The sequence below is a fragment of the Tenebrio molitor genome, chromosome 1 (genome assembly GCF_963966145.1).
Source record: "Tenebrio molitor chromosome 1, icTenMoli1.1, whole genome shotgun sequence".
Taxonomy (NCBI): Eukaryota; Metazoa; Arthropoda; class Insecta; order Coleoptera; family Tenebrionidae; genus Tenebrio; species Tenebrio molitor.
Window position 1 is genome coordinate 29,173,320 of NC_091046.1, and position 26,499 is coordinate 29,199,818.

Sequence of the window (26,499 nt, forward strand, 5' to 3'; positions counted from 1 at the left end):
CCAATATTAGGAGAAGGTATTGCATGTAACCAAGATCCTGATTCTCTGCATTGCCAAGCTTTAAAACGAGCCAAGTCTCTAGGTGAATTAAAGATTAAGTCATTGGCAATTATTCCTTTGATATTAATATTATCCCAATTCTTCTGAAATTGTGGAATTGTTGGTATTTCGTTCTCATTTGCTACACCCCAGACTGCTAAAGCTTCATCATAATTGTGAATATTAAGCTCATTATCCTTTGAGTTTAGTAATAAAGAAACAAGCTTTTTAACCCCATTAATTGAAGATAGGAAAGCAGGGAGGCAAATATCGGAAATGCGACGAATTCCCAGACCACCAAATCTAATCGGTAAAGTGGACTGACGCCATGGTAAATCAGTTAAACGTGAATTAAGTGTTCTCTCTAAACAAGACTTTAAAGAAGAATCAATTGAATTAACATAATTAGAAAATTTCCAAAATGGAGTTGTTCTTAATAAAAAATTAAATTTTGATATGAAAAGACAGTTTTTGATTAAAGTATAAGCCACGTGTCTGTTAAGGAGTTCAGCTTTGTTTAAAAGATTTTCAACTGTAATTATAGTCTTTTAGACGGTGTTTTTGAAACCTTGGTCAAAGATTGGAGAGCCTAAAAGAGATAAACTTTCTCAGTCACAGATTTTAATGCCTGGTGCTAAATTTTGAAATTCCTTTATGACTTTTAAATCTGTGTCTCCAGAACAGCAAAAGATCTCGCATTTGTTAAAGTTTAATTCAAGGCCAATTTCCTGAGATAAATTGATAACTTTCTTAAAGTCTGATAAAACTACTTCTGGGTAATCAGCTAAGGTTCCATCATCTAAATACCATATATTCATTTGATAATCCAAAGATAAAATAATTGGTTGAATGGCAAGACTAAAAATCATGGGACCGCAGGGATCTCCTTGCTGAGCTCCAACAGAAGAAGAAATTAAATGATTACCGAAAAATAAAGTTGAAGGATTTCTATAGCATTGATAAAGATAAGGGTACAGAAGTGGGGTATGACATTGGACTTCTTTCAGAATACAATCCCGTTCGACTGAGTTAAAGGCATTTTTGAAATCTAATTTAAGAAGAACTTTGCCACGGTTTTGATCGTTATTAACAAAGGTTCGTGGGGTATGAATTGCTGCTTCGCATCCTAGTTTAGTTGCAACTCCAAGTTGGTGTGGAGATAAATACGAATTTACAATATTTCGACTTTGAAAACAGGCTAGTTTTGAGGTCAATCTTCGCAACCAGTTTCCGATAGCGATCGGTCTAAGTCCTCCATCTTTCTTGTTAAGGGCACATAAAGACGCACCATACAATAAATGGCAGATTTCTGAAGGAAGTTGCCCAGATAATAAAAAATTGCACAGTTTGGTTAAAGCTCTTAGTGCCTTCTGACCTGCTTCACCCGCTGACAAAGATATGATATCTTTCAAGTATTGTGGTCTCATGCCATCTAAACCTGGTGAAGAACCGGCAGGAAATGAATTGATAGCTTCTCGAACGTTTTGCTCATTGACTATTAAACTAATGTCTCCTGGTTTGGAAGGGTCTGGGAAAAAAAGTTCGCGAGATGGTGAAGGATGTTTTTTTTAAGTTCTTCAGCAACATCTTCGTTGAATGAAGCTAATGAGTCATCCGAGGACAATAATTTAACAGCTCCTCTGATATCAAAATCGGCTACTTTTGCTTCTACTTTCTTAGCTAATGATAAATTTGTACGTTTCTTAGAACCAGTTCGTATTTGAGGTACTTCAAAATTAGAAAGATTTTCTTTTATATGCTTATTTAACGACTTATCAGATTTCTCTGCTACATTGAAAGCTCTATACGAAAAAAGCAAAAGATTCTCAAAGGATGATAATGATTTGGTCGAAAGACAATTATTAATAACGGAACTTAATTTATCTGCAGCTAAATGTCTACAAGCTTTTGGAATTCTTCTAATAGTTGCTAACTGAAGTTTCAAATTAATTAGCAATTTTGTTAGTGAATCGGTTGAAGAAGAAGTAGAAGAAGTTGATAGATTATTATCGACATGATACTTATCTACGTGAATTTTCAATCTGTTGTTATCCTTAAATGATTTTCCAGGACATAGAGTACAACGTAATCGTTGAGATCCATCAGGTTGACTATCTTGTGATCCGGATTGTTTCTCATAATCCATGGAAGTAGGTAGAATTTGATGGATTGTTTCATTTTTTCTTCTTGTTTTATCAATTTTTGAGGAAAATGATTCACACAAAAAAGATTGTCCCATTAGTCCATGGATTCTTGTTCTATGAATTTTAAGACCCTTTTCATTTTTAAAGTTCCTGTTGCACTCTTCACATTGAAAAACTAATTTATCTTCATAAATTGTATTGTGACATTTCTTGACATTTCCGAATTTTTCGTCAAGATTTATATTAACGTTCGAAGGACCTGCGTCGGTTAAATCTTTATCACTAATTTTCCAGTGGGTAGTTCGTAAACGAAATCTTGAGTCTTGAGGATATTTAAATTCAAAAAAACTATCATTTTCGTCAAGAGAAATACAGCGTGATCCACAAGGACTGAAGCGCTGTTGGCAGCAAATGACAGCAAAATATTCCCAAAGTATGAAATTTTTTTGTGCGTCAGTGTTGGCACCCGCTGCAAGTTGTGAATGTCAAAAAATTTAGGTTATGTTACGAGTTGGTAGTTTTAAAACAAGATACGTACAAAACGACCAAAAACAGTATAAAATGTAATTAGCAGTAGGTACTTAATAATGACCCATTGTTTCGATATTCATCAAAGCGACAGGCCGTGCCCGCATGGCCCTCCTGAGAAACAGATACATGTTTTATGCGTTATTATTTTCGAGCTGAAACTCTGTGGGATGCAGAGATTAGATCGGGGAAAATTTGTAAGGGTGTAACTTTAATTTCTTCTTTAAAATGGTTAGGCAACTTCCATATGACAAGCCTGTAAAGTAAGGAAAAGGAATGAAGGGATTTTTAATGGTAAGGATTATTAAGACCTGCATTAAACGTGCCCAACAAAGAACTTTGGATGCGTGTGTTTTACATAAGAATCACGCTTGTTTGGAGTGAAAGCTTTCGCACTGACTTTCGAGGGTTTTGTTCCATTCTACCTCGAACATTCTCAAATACATCTTGTGTAAGTGTAGATGTTCTACCAGTAGGTTTTGCCTTTTTCACATCATCTGTTTGTACTTTGTAGGTAACGTTGCACCAATCTCGTGCAATGCTGCCTAAACGCGACTAAGGTACCGCGCCGCCCAAAGTACCAACTGGCTCGGGGAACATTTGTTGAAATTGGTGCAATGTATCGTCCGTGCTCCGTGGAATACTGCCAACCGTTAGCAGCATCCAAATTTCCAGTCCGAAAGTACGCCATACCAATAAAAATGTCTTGCTCTAGTATAAAAACCATTTTCATTAATAAATTGATACAAAAATGACACTTGATTTTGAAGTTTAAATTTGCCCGTCAAAACTGACAACTGAAAATGTAATGCTACCAACTTCACTGAAATTTTCATCATGTTGTCATTGTTGCCAACAGCTTCAGTCCTTGTTGATCACTCTGTATTAGATGATGTTGACATAGCTATGGCATACAATAGAAAAATCTTGGTGTTTCCAAATTTATGGTCGCCACTGTACAATTGCGGATACGGAATCTTGGCCACAACTGACATTTAACTGACAAATATGCGTAAACTAGTCTTTCTTGAATGTAACCCAAGTTTTGACTCGATAATGCTACATATTTCCCTGCTTTTTTGATGTCACAATAAAAACTTCAAAGTGATTTCTAATAATTATCATTTATTAATGACACTAATGATTGGTTTACATCATTTTTTTTAGAAATGTCAAAAAAATAATGTTGGCCAAGATTCCGTGTATGTACAGTCGATGGACAAATAAAACTGGGACAAAAATGACAATCATATAAGTCAAAATTTACAAATTTGCATCGTTTAATTACGGCTTTATCACAAATAGGTTAACTTTGGTATGACATATTATATAGACACTGACAGATATCTTGACAATTCAATGGTTTGATTTACATATATTAAATTTTAAGTGTCTCAGTTTTATTTGTCCACCGACCGTACTTATGTAAACTCGGTACAGGTTGCAAAGACACATCACACTTGTCATTTGCAACAGCATTTTTTTCATATTTCTGAACCAAATAAATGCACAAAGGGACCAGAAAATCATAGTTTGGGTTGAATATTTTCCATATAAGTACAGTTTTAAAGTAATTTCAAATGACTAATGCCATAAAAGTGCTGTTGCAAATGACAAGTGTGTCTTTGCAACCTGTACCGAGTTTATACAAATTATAGATAAAGAAAATTAGTCATATCATGTGTTTTTTAAAATTTCACCTCAAAGTAGGCGTTGAAAAGTCGATTGTGAACGTACCACGGATTACAGATCAGATCACGGATCAGCTGTTTAAAGCTAACACCACTTTTTGCGTTGTTTATGTTTTTACTCTGCAGATGGACGAATGATCCATGATCCGTGATCTGTACCTAATGCTTGTTTTACACGGTCAAAGAAATTGACGAATAAATTCATAAATTAATTCGTGAAGAAATTCATGAATAAATTAAAAATGTGAAAGTGTTTTACACGATCAAAGTTTTGCGCACAATAAACTAGGGACTTTTGCACCGCGAATGTGTTGCCAACTTTATCCACTAAACTTGTCTAAACTTTCAATATCAAAACAAATAAACACTATAATATAAACGATGACAATAATACGCCGGTTGCCGAAACGATACCCTCACATGTGACTTGACAGTCTTCACACTAAAGTTGGTACGAATTTATAAACCACAATGTAACTAGAATTCTCCAAAAAATTTACGAAAAATTAGAGCTGGTTCTATTTTGACAATTTATTCATGAATTTATTGTCGTCAATTTTGTGTATTACACGCAACAATCAATTCAAGGACAAAAAATTCATCAATTTCTTTGACCGTGTAAAACAAGCATAATCTGTGGTGCATTCACAACCGACTCTTCAACGCCAACTTTGAGATAGAATTAAAAAAACACCCGATACAACATCTAAAAGCACAATCATGTGATAGTATAATTCGACTAAATTCGTGATTTTAATAAACGTTATCAAATTTTTACAGTTTTCGCCAAATAACAGTATTTCAATACTTTAAAAAATAAAACCAAAACAACTAGTGGATCTGGATCAGATTTATTTCATTTACAGGAAGAAACATTTTTTTTAACATAATGCTATTGTAAAGAGCGATCAAATTAATTTGTAATCGAGTCATCCATGGATTTGAATCTGTATGTCTTTTACGACTGATATGCTTAATTGTGTGATCTAAAGTTACGTCATTTTAAAGACTTTTTAAAACTGATTTGGTTTTCGTCATATCCTAATCCTGGCTATACAATTAAATTCGTTGTAACTTTAACCTCCATTGCAGCAGTTCACATGAAATCTCAAGTGTCAAGACCTAACCTGTGTTTCGCCCTGTGTTTATTAGATCATGAAGTTCAAGTAACAACATACGTTTTCGGAATCATGGATAACTGGATTACAAATTAATTTGATCGCTGGATACTTTATGTTACGATTCTTCTACGGGTGTCCCAAAGGGGGAGTCAAAGGAGGGTAATTTTAAGGTTCTCGATAATAAATAAGGTAACGCCAATGGTTGCGACGAATATTTCCATCTCACTTAATTTGGCGTTAACGTAAAATTTCAAGTCGCAAAAATCCCTAAAAATAGTGTGCTTCTGTCTTTGTCACACTCAAGACATTTATCGATAATGTCCTCTCTTTTAATTTGGAGTCTCAAAAATAAACAATGAGTTGTCGTTACCTTATTTAACATCGAGAACCTTAGGTGATTTAGAGTGCAGTTGGTGCTGGTGTGGTATCGTGGTGGAGTCGACGAGGGCTGGCTGGAACGATGATTCTTCAGGAATTCCAGACCCAAGCGCGGACTGTGGATTAGCGGCCCCACCGCGTAGGCTTCTTCACAAGTGAACGCCGAAGAGCGGATCTACACCCACGCCAGCGTCTGCTGACCGACGTCGTCCCCGAGGCTCTGCTGAAGGAACCTGGATTTCAGCCATCACCGGATCCAGGTCCCGGAGGAATGGTGAAATTCGCTTTGCATATCATTGAGGGCCGTGGCTTTTAAAATCTTTCATTCCATCATGGTTCTCATTATTATTGGACGAGCGGCAAAAATCATATTCTTTTTCGTACATTTTATCATTAATTGCGCGGCTGCTATATCATTATCATTGTTCATTTATTGTTAATGACGGGATTGGGAGCATTATACATTTTCCTTCTCGTAGAATCTCATAATTTTTTAAATCTACTTTGCGTTACAAATGAGCTCATTATTATATCGAAAACAGTTTAATAATAATTAATCATATTATAAAACTGTTTTTGGTAACTTTTAGCCGAGCTTTTAGCTTTTGTTATATTGGCAACATCAGCCGTTTGACGTCAGGTGTTAAGGTAATGAGTGAAACTATGATTTTTGTGAAAAATGTCTGTTGCCAACCCACGCGAAAGTCCCTAGTCTAATATGAAAATTTGAGCAGCTGAAATTGCAGGAATTAGTAAAGCAAAGTAGATAAAATAATATATTACACTCGTTTAACAAGACGTATTATCACATTCGTTCCATTTAAGCACTTCTAGCTACGCTCGTCGTGCTTTAAACATACTCATGTGTTAATAAATCGTCTTATTAAACTCGTATAATATCTAATATAGGTACTATTATACATTATATTTAATATCACATTGTCATCGACCTTACCTGGAAGTGAGCACCGGCGCTTACCAAGTGAGGTTCTTCTCCGGGCCTTATCGCGACGAAGGAGCCTGAGGACCTCCAACGTTGTTTTATTCGACGACCACCTAAAAGCTCCAAATCGCTTAAAATCTTTAAAATTAACTTGACGTTTCGTTTTGACAAGTTGTGACATTTATCAAAATCAGTTGACACAGGAGAAAATTGCATACCCTTCCATTTGAAAAAAAAGTTAGGGGTGGTTGCGAACTTCCGGAAGTAGATACGCAAAAACCATATACGCCAAAATGTGGGCAAGGAAAAGCAAAAATCGACCTGTTTCGGGATTTTTTACAAAATTTACCTATGTTCAAGTTATGAATTTTATTCCAGTTAAAGTTTCCACACTGTATTTTATATCTGATGCGGTTGCGCTGACTGTGAACCAATCAGAAGCGTAGCGTCTGTGTTAAGTAACCAGTAGGGGTGTCCCTCTCCCACCCCAACTTAGCTTATATAACCACTGACGAGAGCTGTCCAGAACTGTCCGTCTCTCTGTCACCACTCTGCCTTTACCTGTATCATACCTTTTGTAACACAACGCAACACGAGACAATATACATTTGTCAAGTTATACATTACGAGTACATCATTTACATCATCATCATCAAACCAGCAAAACTACACAGTCTGTTCTGAAAAGTGAAAATTGACAGTTGACAAGTGTCACTTTCGTTAAATTATAACGTCTTTTCGACCATAGTGTTAAATAAGTATATGTTTTTGCGCGATTGTACTCTATTTGCTTATTTACCACGTCTGTTTCCAAGACGGTAAGCTATGTTTACTCGTTGCTAACGATAAACTCGACGGTAAGCAATTGTTGGTGTTCTAGAACGGTAAGTAAATTTATTCAAAATTAAAAAATTATTATAATAATTTTTATGTAGACAGCAGTTGAAGACAAGAAGTTGGGGCACTTTCTGGAAACTTATACAGTTGTAGTCGGCCTTCCTTAGCGCTGGAATGAAATACATTAGCGGACTTGCCGCGACATGAAAATTTTCCTACCCCGAATTTTCCTTGTCTTCTTGATTACACACTGAGGTCGCTGGTTTCGAATTTTTTTTATTTATGTTGACAGAAGTTGAAGACAAGATGTTAGCATTTTCCGGAAACTCACACGGCTTTTGTAGTCGGCCTTCCTTGCCACTCTAATGAAATAACATTAGCGAACTTGCCGCGACATTACTTAGTATTGTCAAAATTTTCATACCTCGAATTTTCCTTGTCTTCTTGATTACACATTGAGGTCGTTGGTTTGGAAAATTCTCTATTTATGTGGACAGAAGTTGAAGACAAGATGTTAGCACTTTCTGGAAACTCACACGGCTCTTGTAATCGGCTTTCCTTGCCGCTGTAATGAAATAACATTAGCGAACTTGCGCTAGGAGGAATTTTCTTGCAAATTGGATCTTGTTTTCGACTCAATTTTCAATGTAGCCTTCAGCTGCACTTGAAGACAACCCGCCCTATGTGTCTTTTCAGTCCAAGAAGGTCTTCACCTTAGCTAATAATATAGCTGAACTTCGAGGAAACGAGTGACTTCTAGACTTAGCCTTGTCTGGATTTGTCAGAAATCAGAGCTGAACGCACCCCACATTCCAAGTTTCTTCTACAACATCCACTTCGTTTTCAGAATCACTAATATTACTCATTTTACTGCTTGTTTTTCAACACGACTGGCGATATTTGCGCACAAAAATTGCAATGGCGGTAATTGTTTGCAGATTGCCTTAGAAACGCAGTACAAAATTATGGCAACACAATGTAAACTGTATAAACACGTATCGCATTGGGCCTATTCTAGGTATGAATGTTTTGTAATAAATATTCAATCGCGCGGATTCTCCGAAGAAGTGGATAATGTGTCAAAAATAACTTAAAATGACACTTTTTTGTTTCTTTTTGTCCCTAGGGTCAAAATGTGTCACTTTAAGTCCCTAGGGTCAAAAAGTCAAAAATTAATATTTTCATTATAGTAAATCATTTGAGGTTAAGTCTGATGTTGAGGAGTTTTTGAATGAGTCCGTCGTGCCAAACCTTGTCGAATGTTCTTTCGATGTTCAGAAAGACACCTACGGTGCACTCGCCAAGGTTGGCGTGTCTGGTGATGTCTGTCTGTAGTTCTACGAGTACTATGGGATTTTGTGTTGACCGTTGAGCGCGAAAACCAAATTGTTCGGGGGGAAGAAGGTTGTAGGATTCAAGCAGAAGATTGAGACAGTTGGTTAGGATTCTTTCAAAAATTTTGCCGGTGATGTTGAGTAGTGAGATTGGGCGGTAGGATTTGTGGTCGTTTGGGCTTTTACCAGGTTTGGGAATCATTATGGTGTTCGCGGTTTTCCATGCATGTGTTCAAGCAGTTATTGTAAATATTGGTCAGGGCTTGGAAGCCTGTTTCAGGGAGGTTTTTAAGTAGGATGGGTCTGATTTCGTTCGGTCCTGGGGCTTTTGTGTTTTTAAGCTGGGAGATAATAGACTCAACCTCGTCAGTCATATGTTCGTCGTTGAGGGGGTGGGGAAGAGGCTCGGTGAGGGGAAAGTTTTTGAATGCGTTAACATTGTTGGTGATTTTCTCGAAGAAGACGTTCTCGACATTGGGGTTTTGGGGGACTTGGTAAACCTTCTCCAGAAGCTCCGCGAAGCAGTTGGCTTTGTCACGCGAGGAATGATATGTTTGGGCGTTGTAGACGAGGTGATGGTTCGGAACCGATTTTTGTCCAGTTAGAGTTTTGAATTTACTCCAGAATTTTTTGCCGTCGCGGTAGTCAAGAGATTCGCATACTTTTGTCCAAGTTTCTTCGCGGTATACGTTGATGTCGCGTCTGATTAGGGCGTTAAGTCTGTTATGCGCGGTTTTGAGGAAGGGGTCTCGCGTTCGCGTATATTCTCGGAAGATTTTGCGTTTTTCTTTGATTGCTTTGACGATTCTGATTGGTCAGCGGCTACGGCTTCGAGATCTGAGAGATGCTTTATGTTGCTTTATGCTCAAGATGTTGGAGGCAACTAGTATGGGAGTAGGACCACTCCGCGGGAGCGGTTGACCGTGTAAACTGTAGGATGTGAAGTTTTTTATTTTTATTGACGTGGTTTCGTGAATTTCCGTGATTGCTACAATTTTTATTAGGTCGGTTTCGGTAAGATTTTCGAGGGCGTGCTTCTTGCGGTTGAGACCAGCAACGTTCAGGGTGGCTATGTTGGAGCGTACTGGGGAGGGGCTGTAGGTGCGCCGCTGAGGGCGGCGGGGGGCGGTGTAGGTGTGTTAGCCATTGGAAGGCCGTGTTCTGAAAGGACGAGCCGGAGCGCAGCTATTCGAAATTAATCTGTCCTGTGTGGTTAATGGGCGTTCTGGTTTTTAAGATTTTGTACGCGGTGAGCTAGATCAGCTCATGAATTTTGGGGCGCTGAAGGGGGAACAGGTCGTAAAGGATTTTTGTGACAAAAGCGATGGTTTGTTTCGCGCTGATTGATGGTTCGACGGGTTCGGTGAGCGCGATGTCCGGGTCCGAGATTTCCGCGGGGGGGTTTATTACTATCGTGGGGGCGTGGGGACCTCCGCAGAGGAGACAAGTTGAGACGGCGGCTTCGCATTTGTTCGGGGCGGGGGTTTGGGGGCATTTGGGGCATGCAGGTTTGTTGGGACAAGCGGTGACGTGGTGGCCGAGCTGGAAACACTTCGTACACTGGAGTGGGGTCGGGGTTGGTGGTTTAGACGGTTCGCATTGATGATGCTTGCCGTAGAGGACGAGTCCGTACGTTAGAAGGAAATCCTCCGTGTCAGTGTTCTCGGTAGTTACGCGAATTAGGTTTGTGAATTTATTGGTCTTATGCGATTTGATGCGTCATATGAGTTTATAGATGAGTGGAAACGCGTCGAGTTGGTTACGGATGTCGTTCTCGTCAATGTCGAAATCGACTCCTTTAACGACTACCGAGAGTTGTGGTTTTTTACGGATGGAGCCGCTGCCGATTTGAATGGGGGTTTGTTCTGATTTACGCTTTAGGGCGCTACAAGATGTGGTTTTTGAGCCGGTGGCAGCTTTGAGATTATGAGTGAATTTATCTGGGAAGTGGAGGGACGTTATTAGAAACGCGGTTTTGTTCCAATTTACGACTAGTTTGTGGATGTTTTTTTACTAGAAGATAAGTTGTTAAGAGGGTATGGAACTTTTTCTGTCCCGCGAATTCAGGTGGAATGTTCCTGATTGTATACTTGTATAAGGTCGATTTAAGAGATCCGGCCCTCGAATTAGTTGGTGTAGGAGTCGGTGAATGTTTAGTGGACTCACCGTTAGGGTTTGTTGGCGTTGGTGTATTGCGGTGATGTTTTGACGACTCCATGCTCAGGGCAATCGTCGTCTTAATGGATGAAGTTAACCGGGGACACGCGGAACAGCGTTCCTTCGAACACGTGGAGCAGCGTCTCGAGGAGCTCGGGGTCAGGGATGCAGGGATCGCGGATGCCGCGGACGGGGGTGTCAGGAGGTTGCCCCTCCTGTTAGAGCGCAGCTGTCTCTGACTCATCGGCGGAGCACGATGTCGAGTCAGAGACGAATGGGCGATCTAAAAAGAGAAAATACAAGGCACGAGGGGAATAGAGTTGTCACAAAAGGTTATCTTCCCGCGAAAGTACGGAGGCCGCGGCGGAGGGAGATAACTCGCACCTCAAGGCCGACAAGGTGGAAGATGTTTTTTTTTTTCGACCTGAGCTGGAGCCAGTGGTGTTCGCGGCGTCCTGAGGGAGTTGACCTCGCGACTGTGGTTCCTCGGTGACTGTAGCCTGATGTTCCCTTGCTGATCTCCGGAAAGGTGAAGAGTTCCACATGGTTCCTCCGGATTCAGGTCCTTTTCGCCGTAACGAGTGAAGCGAAGGGGAAGAAACGAGACGAAAGACGTGACGAGACTGGAAGAAAAAAAAAGACCCTTTCATGAAAAAGGAGACGTGAATTAATACTGATCTGGATAGAAAAACGTGATTTACTCAGTTGGCGTGAGGTCTTTTTTTGGGGCGTGCAAGACCGTGACTCCCAGAGATCCGAAATTTCCTCACGAATTGGAGTTCCAAGGTACACAAAAGGCAACAACGGCAAAGAAACGAATAACCACTCAACTTTTTGTTTGGGTACGGGAGACGTCCAAACGACAACGGCGGCGAAGTGCACCCAGTCACGATACTTGCATGAGAAAGAGGCAGAATCGCGTCGAACCGAGTATTTATCACCTACCCCAAAAATGTCTACCCAGTCTTGGTGAAGGAAAACAGACCTTAACGGCTGCCGACAGAAGGAAAAATTGAGAACCGGCAGGTGCGGTCTAGAATTTTCGAGGCGCGGAAGTGAAACTGAGTAGTCGACGGAGAGGAAAAATCAAGGGTCGGAAAGACGAAGGGAATTTATCGGTTGGAGTCCAAAATGGGAAAAGGGAAAGGTACGTTCAAGCGACTTGCCCAAACTCCGATAAACTCTAGGCCGTGGAGAGAAAGGAAGATAGGAAAGAACGAATTTTTCTGGCATGGGCCAAGGTTCGCAGCCTGACAAACCCGACGGTATGTAGCTACCGTCCGGCTGAAATTTTGAGGAAGAAGGCACAGTTCCAGCAAAAAACTCGAAGAGAAGGCAAGTTGAATAGAAGGACCAACGTCGACGACAAACAAACGGGAAGATGAGGGATCGGGAAGGAAAAGGAACAGGAACAAAACAGTTGGGGTAACGCGGTTACTCTAAGCCTAATTATGAGCGAGCGTTCGCCGAGTTGGTTACTTTCAAGGTTACTTTCGAGATGTTCGAATAACGATGGTACATCCCCAAGCATTAGTGGAACCCTTGGGCCTTCCCTCCGGTCAAATCCGCAAAAATCGAGAAACAAACGAAACAGGATGTCCTAACCGTGACAATTGTTTCAAATCGGTACAGCAGGATTTTCGATACGTACTGTAACGTTTTAAAAATTTCTCTCAAGAACTCGTCTCAGGAGACGCTCGCGCAGTGCGAAAGGAATTTTTTTGCACCAAAAGACCTGCGAACACCACATCTGCTCACGCGAGTAATTGTGCGGTTCCAATAGGGGCAGTATCCAGAAGTGGGGAAGCCTAGGGGATCTAGCCCCGCACGTCCAGAGACGGAAAAGAGGACCGCACTTTAAAAGGGATCACTCGTGAACCGTGCGCCTAGGACGGATCAAAACTCATAGCACAACTTCCGGTTAGGTAATAAAATCGACACGCCTTACGTTATCCCTTTCGGGAGCAAGTAGTAACTCGGGCTGAAATTACGGGAATTTCGCGCTAGGTCGAGCAGGAACCGATTGGTATCGGTTCAAATCGCGGAGACAGGGCTCCACCACCACATTAGAAACCTTCGGGCCCGGAGTAGACCCACCGGAGGGCGACGAGCCAGTCCCGTTTTTCGCTAACCGGGAACCCTCATCCGAGGGACTTCCGCCTCAGTAACTCCTCGCCCGGAGCAGCCGACCAGTCCAACCCCTGGATCAGAGAAGCTGTCAACAGCACCTCCCTGAGAATAACCTGGCAGAGAACCTAGACGGAAGACACATTTGGTTTGAGAATTCCCTTTTTTTTTGTCCTGTTCGTTCGCTGGTCTTATCTCGGGCAGAGGCCTTGTAAGAGATAAGACCAGACCGAACTTCTTTCGGTCATACCCCTTTTTTTGATAAACGTATAGACCTTGTTGTACCTTCAGAATTTTTAATTATTTATATTATTATTATAGACTCCAGTATCAAAATTGGGTTGTAAGCTTGTTAAATATAGGAGGGTTCCTCGATATTCACCATCTTGAGTGTTATTACATAATCTGCTCCCTCGGGTTTTTGATCTAGCGACCACGGACTCGGCGCTCTTCGGGCTGCGACGCTAACTCGCGCGTTAATTTGATTCTACCCGCCTTAGGCGGTGAGTGAAAAAAAAATTTAACGTTACGATACCCCTAACATTTCCAAGCTGTTAACCCCACAGAAAGAAATCACAAGGATTCAGATCCGGCGACTTGGCAGGACATGCTACGGGGCCATTACATCCTATCCAATGTTCAATGGCGCGAAGGGCAGTGAGGGCACAGGCGTGTATCACGCATCAAGGACAACATTTTCAGCATTTACTGTGAATAACGTACGCTAAAAGTAAAAGTGCTTTGTACTCGTACGTTTTCCGAGACAATTCAGTGTCAATGTCAAATTTCTTGCGTGGTAGGTAATCGTTTTCGTTGTGGCTTTTTTACCATTTCACTTTCATTTACTCTTCATTAGCGTCGACCACGAGTCGGAATGAGGTGAATTTTAAATTTTTAAATTCTCAATTTCGGCCAGTGGAAATCGTCTTCAAATGTCTTGGTGGTTTACGGCTTCAAATATTTCCGCCTATTTTGATTACACCCTGTAGATTAATTGAATTTTTTTCTCGAAAACCACGTTCTTGGACTTTATGAGGATTTTCGTCAGACTACACATGACTGCTATGGATGTTAATTAAACACACTATCACGTGTAAAACCCGCTTCGTACGTTGTTAATAATAATCGACTCAGAAAATTTGGTACATATCTCGCCGATCTTCCGGCCAAGCCATTGACAAAAAGCAATCCTCCGAAATGGATTTCCATGTTGAAGACCTTGAACACGTTGGACGAGGTAAAAATGTAGGTAATCCTTGTTCATGTAAAGGCGGTCTTACACCAAGGCAACAATTGGCAACATGTTGCCGGCAACATTTTTTAGTAATGACCGGCAACATTACTAAAAAATGTTGCAGGCAAAATGTTGCCAATTGTTGCCTTGGTGTAAGGTCGCCTTAACGAGCGACAGACAATAAAATTGGAAGCACCGACACGTAAAGTAAGCTTCTGATACTCAAATTTGGCTCTTCTTCAATGGCTTATAACATTTCAGATTCTACTTCCAAAACAAACGTGGTCACTTCTTGGACATCCCAGATCATGAGTTGGTGAATCAAATTTTCCATGATCACGCACTCGTTGAACAGTTGCTGAAAAAGTTCGGGAATTCGGAATTCTACGATTCTATCTAAAGCTTCGCCATAATTATATCAGTTAATTAATTCGGCATTGGTGAAATTCACCATTTTTAAAAATTTAAAAACAATTTTTAACTTCGGTTTAAAAATCGAACCGCTACCGTACTGTGACTTTTTAATAATGATAACGATAACATTGTAAAAAGCGGTCGTTCTTTTCTCATATATAATATACCAAGGGACAGATATATTGCCGGAAATTTTTTCGAGCAGTCCTGACAGACGAGTGTTTGCCGCAAGAAAATTACACGAGGGCTTCAGCCCGAGGGTAATTTTGAGCGACAAACACGAGTGTTGGACTGCAAGAAAAAATTTCCGGCGATATATATCTGTCCCGAGGTATATTCGGAAGAGAATCGCCCGAAAAAATTTTTCCCTAGGGCAATTATATCGGAAATTTTCCCTAGGGAAAATTTCCGCTTAATTAAATTGTGATTGGTTGCTATTCAAACAATTCGGAGTTGTGATTTGTCAATATAAATCATGTGACATTTGAGGGCGATTCTCAAAAGAAACTGCAAACTTTTTATCGCACAAAAACATTTTCACTTACGCTTTCGTTTCAATTGATGACTAATTGATTATTATCCCATGAGCGAAGTGTCGAATTAGGGGCTACAAAATTCTAAACGTGTTCGTTTTGTTCACTCCTCTCTTCTTCCTCTACAAAAAAGACTGTGGTCTTAAAGAGGGCGTCTTTCTGCTTCATTTTGTCCGCGAAAGTGGTCACCACCTGACGATAAACCACTTATGTATCTCCTTGGGAATTTTTACTTCAACATATTTTATAACGTGGGACTGAAAAAGTCCAAAAGTTCCAAAAAGTCTGGAAACACCCAAAGGAAATTTCTTATGTAAATTGAAAATTTTTTGACCGTCGGGTAGACAATTAAAAGATCTATTAAAAACGGTAGTAAAAATGTGACGTTGCCATTTAAAAAAACCTCTGATGACATGATAACTCTTTCAAGGTTATCAAAAACAGCAAACAGAAACCATCAACAGAAAGCTTTTTGAAAACGCTAACACCTGTTTTTGCGTTTTTCTCTAAAATCATTCGCTTCTATTTTATTGGGGTGTTTCCAAACTTTTTGGACACAGTGTATATGTATACAGCGTGTTATTGAAATACGTTAAGAAAATTTAAACGGTGATAGAAGTCATCAAAACAAATTACTTTTCTATTTACCATTTTTTCGAAAACTCAAATTTATACTTAAATTTATTTTCACCGTATTCCGTGTCATCGAGTCGTTTATGGATGGCACGGTGGAAGAACAGCGGCTTCGTACGAAAAAGGTTAACGCAAAAAAAGTAAATACGGCGAAAACCCAGGCGGGTAGGTCTTGCAAAAACTTATTGACACAATTTAGTCACGTCCTTCACCTGCATGCGGCCGTGTTTACAGATTAATTAGAAGCATATCAAATCCACCAATCCCGTTAGTCAAGCGCGGAAAAACTAGGGAAGAACAGAATGAATGAGGGCGTTGCTTGGTTTTCAAAAATATTATCATTCTACAGGGTGTTTTCGAAGTTAAGGTGTTCCTTTTAACCTGTGATAGGATGCGTTGTTCTAAAGAGTTTTAGCCAAAGTCACCTTAATAAAATGTGTACAGCAATGAAGATACAATAAGTTGATTTTTTTTAAATTTTTGAAACCGGTCCTGCTCAAATTTGCGCTGATTTGTTAGAAATTAGAATTGACAAAAAAAATCAAATAAGCATGGACGTTAATCAAAAATACTGTCAGAGTTGTCATCTAATTAGTCGGAATGGCTTTATCATTACGACAATAATGAGCTCACAGATATGTTGCTAATGTATGGGCAATGTTATCAAGTTATCAGAATGCAGCTGCGGCGTCCAGAGAGTACGCAGAGCGATTTCCAGAAAGAGACCATCCTGGGCCACGTCAGTTATTAATCTAGGACAGCGGAGAAATAGACAGGACCGGACTCAAAATTTTAGAAAACAATAAAAATATACAATCAATTATCTCCCTTAATACAAACATTTTACTAAGAAGATTTAGGCTAAAATTCTTAAGAATAATGTATAGTGTCTCGTGTTACAAGGAACCCCTCAACTTCGGAAACACCCTGTATATGCCATTCACGATGTTTTGGCATAAGGGGAGGCCATGGAAAAAGTGCATTTAAGTTGGCAGTAAAGCTGTCTGTTGAATTAGGTTATGTTTTTCTAAGTTTGAGGCTATAAACTGCGTCATTGTCTAGTGCATTGTTGTCAATTTTACTAGTTTGCAATATAACAATACTCACACATTTTTAATCCAGTTTAACAAAACAGGAAACTGACTTGAACAAACTACAGAATAGTAGGGACCGGGACCGAAAGACGAAATGGCTCCTGTTAATTTATACACCACTTAGATAACCCACCTATACAGTGTCTTAACCAACCGGTTAGTAACTTCTCAATGAATTTTTCATTTTAACCAAAACATTCCTAGAACTAGATTGTATAAAATCTTGTACCTACTTATTAAGCCTTACCTTATTCGAATCTTTCTGCAAAATATTTACACACCCATCGTCTATGACAAAAAAGAACAAAACTATTCAACTTCCATAATTTCATTAGAAAATTCTGAATCATCATTACCTGCATCAAAATCCCAATCAAATTCCGAGGCAGCTTCTCCTAATGAACTTATTAAAGGAAAAACGTTTTCAAATGAAAGATTTCACATTAATTTTGCCCATTCTTCCGAAATAAGTTCTTCACAATATCTACAAAAATATTGGCAAATTTCAGGAGTACATTTCAAAATAGACTCAAGCCATATATTCACAACTCTATCGCGAAGTTGTAATAGGTCTTACAAAATCCCTGTGCCATTTCAATTGGGTCGTCGTTTCTTCTTTCACTATCCGTGTTACATTTTTTTCTTGTACTCACCTACGATTCAATTTATACACAAAAAAACTTGACTTCATTGTAACTTACTGAAAATATGTTCTGCAGTCTAATACAAACATCATCAATGCGTCTTAAAGTCGCTTAATTATGATTACGGTAAATTCGGCAACATGTTACGTTCATTTTGATAGGTCCGCATGTCAGGCACTTTAGTGACAGCAGAGATGACAGAAATCAAACATGTATCCAACGTTAAAAAATGAAATCATAGCCTCCCCTTATGCCAAAACATCGTGAATGGTAATATATACTCAAAATATCTGGTCGACTGTATTTTATTGTCAAATTTAGCACATTATTGCACTGTCAAAAAATTTAGGTTAAGAATAATGTCAATAAATTTAATAAAAGTTGTCATCGTCAACTATTAATACAAATTTATTATTGGGCGGAAGTCGTAAGGCAAACAACAAAGAAAGAAGAATTAAAGGAGATGCTCAAAATGTCCACCATTCATTTCGAGACACAGTTGTGCACGCCGTAGTAAGTTTAATTTAGAGGCCCTGACCATTTCAGGTGTAATTGTTCCAAAAGATTCTTGTCATAATCTGTTTCGAAGATCCTGCTCGTTATGAATGGGTCGGTTGTAAACAACGTTTTTCACGTACCCCCATAAAAAAATCCAGAAGATTGAGATCCGGAGATCGTGCAGGCCAGTGGCGTGGACCACCTCGTTCGATCCAACGATTAGGATACATTCGATTCTAAATACCTTGCACATTGCGACTGAAATGGGGTGGTGCCCCGTCATGTTGGAACCACTGATTTACGAGAAAAATCAGTGGAATATTTTCAAGTAAATGAGCCAGTCCCATGTTTAAAAAGTTTGCGTACACTATTCCTGTTAAACGCATAGGGAATTCAAAAGGTCCGATCTGAAAATAAAGAATACCTAAACACGCTTTCTTTATTTTTTACAATCTTGACTTACCACTCAATCTCCCACTAGTCCTGACCACAAATTTACGGAAAATCGACGCTGAAATGCACGCGGATAAGTACCCCTGGGATTATCGTACAGTTGGCTTCAAAAAAAACGGGAAATGAAATGTGACCTAATGTGAACTGAAAATTTAATTTGTCAATTTATGTCAATTTGTGTCTGTTTGACGGTAGTATTTCTGACACATAATTGCAGTTTTTTAACCTAAATTCTAAAAGGCCGTTTCAAACTATAAAAATTTAATAAAATCTGCCAGAACTTTTTCTGACAGTTCCCGTTTTTTTTTGAAGCCAACCGTGCGACCAGACATGCAAATTTCGATGGTTGAAACATCCCTGCCGACCAAAAATTTCTTCGAGCAGGGTAATCTTCTGGTTCGAGATGTTGCACACGAGTATAGTGTTAAGGATGAAGTCTGTTCTCCTTCAAAACGCGATGTACCGATCTGCTAGAGATATCTACCTCTTGGGCAATTTCTCTTATACTCCTAGTTCCATCTTCTTCAACGATATTCTGTATTGCCTCTTCATTAGCCAAGGTCCGTGCGGTTCGTGCACCTCCGCCAATTTCATTTCGATTCGGTAAAACTTTCCCTGTTTCTTGAGCCCCAGCAAGTACTCTCAAAATTGTTTTGTGATCAGGAAAGGTCGGTCTTGCTGCCTCCCTAGCGTTCCGTCCGCATTCTCCAAAGATAATCAACATCTCAACATAATCGGCAGCTCAATACATCTCGGCAGAGTTTTGCAACACGATTTCAGAGCTTGAGAAAACACGATGACAAATTAAAATGTTTAAATTGTCAAGATGACACAAACATCTGTCAAAAAAAGCAGTGGACCATTTGATTATAAAAAGTTTCGCGCGGTGCGATAATATTCGATGGTATTCTCGTCTGATTGGTCAATTTCGCAATGTCTTTTCTCGCTTATTTTGAGAGTAAAAAAATATAGTTTTTAATTTACGTTTCAGCGTAATCCCACGAATTTGCCAGTCTTCTGTGGAGCGTCAGCCCTGCCATTCCCTGTATATCATGACGTTTCTTATATTCGCTTTGAGCTAAAACGGTGCAAGAAGAAATCATGTGTTCAATTGTTTCCCCTTCAGTTCCGCAAATCCTACATTTATCAATTATCGATTGTAAACCGCATATGTGTTTTTTGAAATTTCTTGTATTTATAACACGATCTTGTATTACAAATATAAAACCCTCCGTCTCAGGGTGAATATTTGATTTCTTAAGCCATGCATGAGAAGCCTGAATATTAATTTCTGGTTGTTCCAGTTCATTAAAGTATCTCCGATGTAAAGACTTCTGCTTTATATTTGCTGTAGTGTTAGGTATATTTGGTTTAACAATATCTGAAATTATATTATCAGTAGTAATATAACGAGTGACATGGCACATGTCAATGTCAAGAGTTGTATTTTACATGAGAATTTAACAAACCAGAACCACAGACATTTACGAAACGGTATTTATTAATTATTAATTATATCAACAATGGTAATTTCTGCCACTGAAGTAGACCCCCATCTATTTTCTTGCATAATGACAAATTTAAACTGTCAAAAGCGAATTTGTTGATTTTGTGACTATTGAAGAGTTAGATGCAGAATAATCGCCTATTTATTTTGGACCTACAGAATAATCAAAAAAGCTCGCTCGTAAATGGCTGTTATTCAGTCCAATTCTTAACGTTCATTGGTTCTTTGACACGTGCGTTGAATTCTCACTTAAATTTAAAGGTGTGTAACCATTATCGGCTGAAACTAAAGCATTAATAAAGGTGTTATCACGAGCTCTATTGAGGAAATAATTTTTTAGTGAAGCAATTTGATTGTGTTGCAGTATTTCTAGATTTGTAAAACCCCTACCACCGTTTTCGCGTGGTAAATTAAATCTTTCAATAGCAGATTTGGGGTGATGTTTACAAAATTTTGTAAAGAGAACTCTAGCTTGAATGTTTATATTCTGTAAATTAGTTTTGGACCATTTTATAACACCAAAAGAATAGGTCAGCAATGGAACAGCATATGTATTAACTGCTTTAATTAAATTATTACCGTTTACTTTTCATTTAAAAAGAGATTTAATTCTTAAATAAAATTGCTTTTCTAAATTTTCTTTTATAATTGAGTGTTGAATATGATTTGATTGATTAATACCTAAACATTTATAAAATTCTCCTTTATTTAAATGTTTAACGATTTCTCCTTCTTGAGTTATAATATTCTAAATGTTCGTAATGACCGCGACACATTGATTGCATTTTACACTTATCAATACCAAAACTCATCCCAAATATCATTTGAGAAATTTTCAGCTATTGTTAGTAAAGATAAAATGTGATTCTTTTTAGATGCATAAAGTTTTATGTCATCCATATAAAGAAGGTGATTTAATTTGGATAGTGTGGTATTATTAAGTCTAATATTAAAACCATATCCAGTACTATTTAATAGATTTGTCAAAGGATTAATGGCTAGACAAAACCATAAAGGACTTACCCCCAATTTCATAATCAGCCTAAAGTTGCTTTAACATTAAAGTTTACCATTTACCATAGAAACATATTGTTCCAACAATCCATTAAAGTCACGTTAAGATAAAGTCGACTTTAAGTTTATTATGAAAGTGGCCCTTAAAGAATCTCCTTGATAAATTCCCCGTTTAATTATGTTTATTATTATATCGTAAATGGCACCAACCAAAAGTTTATTTTATACCTAACTAATAATATTGCGTGATTCAAAATTATTGTGGATAAGTATGGCAACTATGTACGAAAATTTATGTGGCAACTGTGTGGGTGGGGTAGAGTTGACGTTTCTATGACATTTCATGAGCCTGCATTTAATTCTTTTTTGTAATATCTAGTTATTAAAGGTGGCTTTCCGGACAGATTGTCACCATGTGAACAACCTCATAACGGCCGGAGTCCGTTAAGGGTGTCCGTTATGAGCGGGAGCGGCCGTTATGAATGACTAAATAACTATAGCAACGTAGATCTAAACTTTATTTTTCAACTTTTTTACAATTGGTACAATAATTAATATTTTATGTTATAGGACACACCTTGAATTAATCGAAATCCGTATGCCACTAGCAGATGTAGACGAGATCGAAGATGATGCTTCACAATTTTAACACTAATACAAGCGCGATTTTGCAGGCAATAACGATGACCTCACTTCCGGATATCGGGCATATCTTGATTGCGATTTTTTATTGATTTCATTCACTTATTTTCAACGGAAAGTTAAGCGTTGAACAAATCTGACAAACAACATTGAAACATTTTTTTTTTTCACAAACAACGGTTGACATGACGACGTCCTCCGCACACTTATTAATCATTCGGTTTTTTCGATGGCGTTGAAAAAAGTGTATTTCAAAAAGATAATTGTGAACAAATCGTAGAGATATTACAAAAACTATTGTACAATACACGTCCGTTAGGGCCTTTACAGCCTGGCCAGTATTATTCTATGGGACTTCTACTGTAAAATACTTTTACCGGTTTCAGTATAGTAAGCCTTGGTTTACATTCACAAAAGTTGGATGGTAGGTGAGTCATAACTGTACTATGGCGGACAATAAATTTAGGCCGGCCTGTCATTAGCTTGACATCAAAATGTGAAGCTGGCATTATGTTCAACTAACCCCATTTTCGATTTTTGTCATTCTTGTCATCGTGACAGCGATAATTAAAATTAAAATTGGGAAAAGAAGCGTCCACCAGAGATGAATGTTACTACAAATCAGTTATGCTAGTGCGTCATGATCTGTAAGTTACGAAAAGGGCGAAGGAAACGCCAAACAGCTTGAAAACCTTCAGTTTGACAAACTGACACATCAGTCATAATGACAATAAATGGTCGCTTGCATTGACTTTTTTGAAATGTCAGAAATGTGCCGGCCTAAATTTATTGTCCGGCATAGTACTAGTACAGTTATGCTGTAGGGTAATATTGCCATACTGACATGTCAACAACAATCAACAAATGAAGGACAATATCTAACTTTATTCATTATTAATTCAAACAGACGGAACTGAAAACAATAATAATAATTACTTAAATAGACAGAGCAATGCCATAGTAAGAATGAACTGCACTTCGTAGCATCGAGTGGTACGTCCATAATGATGAGGGGCTTCTTCGACTGTATAAACAAATAGATAAATACGCTACGAAACTACACTATGAGGACTTACCAGTTCATGAAAATACGCCAACATCACTTTCATTTACAGTTGTAACCTTATTTAGATCCTGCCATTGGCATTGTTTGAATGTCTCTATGATTTCAAATAAGTACCTCCTGCCTTTCGATTTTTCCGGTATTAAATTATTTAAAGCTTGTTCTTCTTCATTTAAGACGTTTTCCGGTAAAACACTATCATTTTCAAACTCATTTTGCGAAATGTCTGTTTGTATAAACAATTAAATGTAACTATGACACCTGAATATATCATGCAAACGCGATCAACTCAATCTATTTTCAAATGAGTTTTTGGATTTAATTGTTTTATTTTATTCTCTTCGGCTTCTTCTGAAATCGGTAAACCATTGAACAAACCACGGATGTTCTGAATCATAACAACCTTAGATGTCTTAAAATCCTCGCTCTACGAGCTCGGATTTCAAACCGACAGCTGCGGGAGTTACGATAGTTATAACATCGCTAGGTATGTTAATAGCTATTATTAGGATTGTGTAAAAAGTAGGCACTTTTTGCACTAAAAATCGTTGTACGCTTTCATACTAGCTAAACGATTAATGAAAAAAATTTATACCTTACGTAACAATTTTTTTGAGAAAATGACAAATTTTACTTCAAAAAATGTAATTTCATTTTTAACGTAATTTTTTTTTCAATGGGTTTAGTTACAATCGAAGGTTTATTTTAATAGACCAAACAATGTAGAAAATTTGCGACAGAGAATTCGCGCTGAAATAGAACAAATAAGCCCTGACATTATTGAGCGCAGTGCACAAAGTGTCGGTGACTGCCAAATAGTTGGCGGGAGGCAATTTCAGCATTTGCGTTAAATTTTATTGTTAACCTTAAATGTTTGTTTGTTTTTGTTTGAGGTCAATTACAATTTTTACATTAAAAATTAAGTTTGTAACAAAACGGCCCGTAGGGGACGCTGTCCAACGACGCATTCCCCACCGCCTGCTCTGATATCGCCATCTTGGTTGCGCGGTCTTTCGTCTGGGCTTTCAAAGAGACTACCTGTGGCAGTTTTTTAATTTAACGTACCAACAAAATATCAAGTGTTAAGTATATTAAGTTTCAATAAACTCCTTCAACTTGTTACACTTGTTACACTGGCGCTCCAACTCGGGCTCGAACTGTGAAACGCCCGAGTTTTGTGAAAACCGTTTCGGAAAAGGCCGTCGTTCTCAAGCACCAGGTGGAATTGGTCCGAGAAGTCGCGCTTAGACGAAAAGAAGCTCTCCGGAAAAGTGAAATTGCACGTGGTCATTCGTCAGAAGAAAACCGTCGTCCTTGAGCGCTGAGAGAAGTTGGCCTTGAGAAACGCGCACAATCAAAGGAGATAAGGGTTCTTGCACCTCGACCAACAACATTTTTTGTGAATGAGCAAAGAACCACACGGATACGGCTTGAGGCCAGGGACACAAAAAACAATGCCAGGAAACGCGACGTCAGGAAATCTCGTGATGAGTCCGGAACAATTCGAGAGACTATTGGCCAGTCTGAAGACCGGATCAAGCCCGACTCTAAGTGGAAATCTGGCTGACTGCAAAAGTAGGTTCGCAGGAGCCAAGGGAGAATCTGTTGCGGCCTTCATCGACGCCGTGACGATTTACAAAGACTGCGTCGGTGTCTCCGACTTGAATGCGTTGAAAGGGCTGGCGATGCTCTTGGACGGTGCGGCAGCGACTTGGTGGCAGGGAGCCAAGGCCACCGTGGACACCTGGGAGACCGCGATCGACGCGCTGCGGCGAAGTTTCGGTGAGCTCAAGCCAAATTACAAAATTTTTAGGGAGCTGTTTTCCCGGCAACAAAAAGACACGGAGGCCACAGACGCGTTCATAAACAGCGCGAGGGCGATGCTGTCGAAGCTATCCTCCACGCCTCCCCTTCACGAGATCCACTAGATCGACATGATCTATGGACTTCTCAGCAGCAAAATCCGAAGGTTGGTTCCCCGCGACGAACTGAACAACTTCGAGACGTTTATCGCAAAGACACGAGGAGCTGAGGACGCCCTGAAGGAAGAAGAAATCCCAGAAATCGAAAAAGGAACCAAGACCCGCCCGAAGTGTTCATACTGTAGAGCTCATGGACACACGGAGAAGGAGTGTCGGAAACTCGCGAGGAGTCAGGAAGCCACCTCAGAACGTCAAGCGACCACAACGCGAACAACTTCAGGGCAAACAATCTGTTTTGGGTGTCGCCAACCAGGACACGTGCGCTCGCAGTGCCCAAACGAGCGCCAACAGAAGAACTCGACCACCGCCGAAATACTGACTGCAGGTCTAGGTGATGTCTGCAGAGCGTTCATGCCAGTAACAATCACCGGAAAAGAAGGTCTGGCTTGTGTTGACTCGGGAGCCAGCCGTAGTATAGCCGGACATAACCTATACGGGCATCTGAAGCGGATAAAAGCGCCGTTCACCAGGTTGACCCAAGAGTTAACGATGGCGGATGGAGAACCTGTGGAGATAGCCACCGAAGTCTACCAAGTACAGGTACAAGTGAACGGTCGAATAGTACACACTTCTGTTACAGCCATACCTGAACATAGCCGAGGCAAGACTCTGCTGGGTATGGACTTCATCAAAGCGGCTGACGTTATCTTGGACTTTCCAAGGATGCAGTGGCGTTTCAGAAACAAGCCAAATTGGACCCCCTTAGTCAGTGAAAAGGAAGTCTCCCTGACGGCAAGCACCGTTCAACTGGAGCCATTGCGAGATGACGAGGGTACTGAGCTGGACGAAATTCAGAAAGAACAACTTGCTCGACTGCTTGATTCCCACAAAGAAGTGTTCGAGAAGAGCGATGAACCCCCACCATACGCGGAACACAGAGGGAGACCCTGATGGTTGTCTCGGAGATAACCCAGCATCTGAGGAAGATCGCTGATATCTTGAACAATGTTCGTTAAACGTACGAGCGGCAGCAGGACAAGGTCAAGAAGTACGCTGACCTGCGAAGAAGACCTAGTCCACCCTTCGAAGTGGGTGATCGAGTCCTCGTCGACGTGCACGCCTTGAGCAAAGCCTCCCACTCGTACACTAGCAAGTTCGCACCACGACGTGACGGCCCCTACGTGGTCATAGAAAAGAAGGGCCCTGTCGCCTATGTGGTGGCTGCGGTAGATGACCCGGACCGTCCCCTAGGTAAATACCACGTCTCGGCACTGAGACCTTTTGTGTTATCCGTAGGTGAGACCCACGCCGAATCCGTTGCATCTCTCCGAAGACGAGATCGCCCCCGGAAGGCGCAGTCCGATGACCGCTCCGAAAACGAAGCAACGTCAAACCAACCACGCTCTCCTCCACGCCAAACCCGAGGAGTTCGTCGAGGCCGTCGAGGTGCTGCTCGACCACGAGAAGACCAAATATAAACCAAGCGTGCCCAGTTGGATCCCACCTGACGACAGCTAGTGGAATCCAAAGGGGGAGTGTAACAAAACGG

At 39.8% G+C, this 26,499-nt stretch overlaps 2 long non-coding RNA genes across 2 annotated transcripts; both read right to left on the minus strand.

Moving 5' to 3' along the window:
- Positions 1-7,718: 7,718 nt before the first annotated feature.
- Positions 7,719-15,770, minus strand: LOC138141394 (uncharacterized). Its single transcript, XR_011163133.1, has 5 exons — positions 15,493-15,770; positions 11,182-11,795; positions 8,106-8,246; positions 7,901-8,041; positions 7,719-7,850 (listed from the first exon to the last, which is right to left on the minus strand). It is a non-coding gene; the product is annotated as an uncharacterized lncRNA (long non-coding RNA).
- A 1,037-nt stretch (positions 15,771-16,807) lies between these two features.
- On the minus strand, positions 16,808-18,330 carry LOC138122318 (uncharacterized). The gene is made up of 4 exons (XR_011156432.1): positions 17,909-18,330; positions 17,564-17,860; positions 17,455-17,495; positions 16,808-17,407 (listed from the first exon to the last, which is right to left on the minus strand). It is a non-coding gene; the product is annotated as an uncharacterized lncRNA (long non-coding RNA).
- Between the last annotated feature and the right edge of the window lie 8,169 nt (positions 18,331-26,499).